General features: G+C 42.1%; 1 pseudogene; it reads right to left on the reverse strand.

Annotated features, from left to right (window-relative positions):
- Nucleotides 1-532: 532 nt before the first annotated feature.
- On the reverse strand, nt 533-1,012 carry LOC143975905 (immunoglobulin kappa variable 3-15 pseudogene; annotated as a pseudogene).
- Nucleotides 1,013-1,324: the final 312 nt, after the last annotated feature.

A 1,324-nucleotide genomic window follows, 5' to 3' on the forward strand; every position in this document is an offset into this window, starting at 1 on the left:
TCCAAAACATCTGAGGTGCCAAGGTTCACCAATCACTGCCCTTCGATTTTCTTGCAGCCGCTCTGTACCATTCAGCTCAGCAGATGTACTCAGCTAGAGAAGGAGTTTGAACAGCCACTAGGGGGCGTAATAGTGTGACATTCCGCCCATCCTGCAAATGGCGAGACAGAGAGGAATGGGGGAGGGGCAGAGCTTCTTCTGGAGAGGACCCAAAACAGCTGCATCTGGAATGGGAGAATCTTCTTCATTTCCAACAGGAGTATCTATTTATTTATTTATTTATTTATTAGGGAGAACTATGGTATGTACTATTCATTGGATGTAGAATTACATAGAAGAATTCCCAGAAAATCTGCTTGAAAGACGAATTTACACTTTACAAACTTTTTTTTTCAATAAATCATTGTCTCCCAGTGTTGTTGTCTTCCTTACAGAATACTGAGTGTTATGTATGACTGTGCAGTGTTCTCTCCCCATGCTGATCTATGTCTTCATGTGTGATAGAGGAAGGAGGTTTTTGTACGGCTCTGTATCACTGTGTGAGAGGGAACTGAGCATACTGCTGACAGTGATAACTTCCTTCATCATCTTCAGTCACAGCACTAATTGTCAGAGTGTAACGAGTATAAGGAGATCCACCACTACCAGAGAACCGGTCTGGGACTCCTGTGTATCGGGTGGTTGCACCATAGATGAGAAGTGTTGGAGACTTTCCTGATTTCTGTTGGTACCAGGCTATAGAATTGTAAGTGACAGTACTGGATGTACATGTGATGGTGACTGTCTGTCCCGGGGACACAGAGATAGAATCCGGAGTCTGATTCATCACAATCTGTCCACAGGATCCTGAGGATGGGAAGAGACATATTGATTATTGATTTCCTATCAATCCTGATGTGTGTATTTATTGTACAATGTATAGATGTATGTGCAGAGGATGATGGAAGGAGCCTCATCTCTCACCCTGAATAGAAATGAAGATGACAGCCAGCAGATAACTGGGAGAAAACATCTTGATGTTTCTGGAGGGTCAGATCCAAACTAGAAGACGTCTCCTGTACAATGAGATATATAGAGAGAGTGACAGGGGAGGTGTTCCCCCCACACACTGTGTATGCAAATACCGGGGAGATGGAAATTAGAATTCTCAGATCAGTGATCTGTGCTAGAAACACTCCAGTGGAACTCGGCTACATAATAAATCATTTGTCTTTTTTGTGTATTTTTAGCACATACTAATCACCTCCGTATAAATGAATACATGTTTATTCTACTTATAGAAGAGATCACAAAGGGTCTATTTATCAATGTTTTCACACAACCG

The sequence above is a fragment of the Lithobates pipiens genome, unplaced genomic scaffold (genome assembly GCF_037356315.1).
Source record: "Lithobates pipiens isolate NorthernLeopardFrog02 unplaced genomic scaffold, aLitPip1_a1.2 Scaffold_13, whole genome shotgun sequence".
Taxonomy (NCBI): domain Eukaryota; kingdom Metazoa; phylum Chordata; class Amphibia; order Anura; family Ranidae; genus Lithobates; species Lithobates pipiens.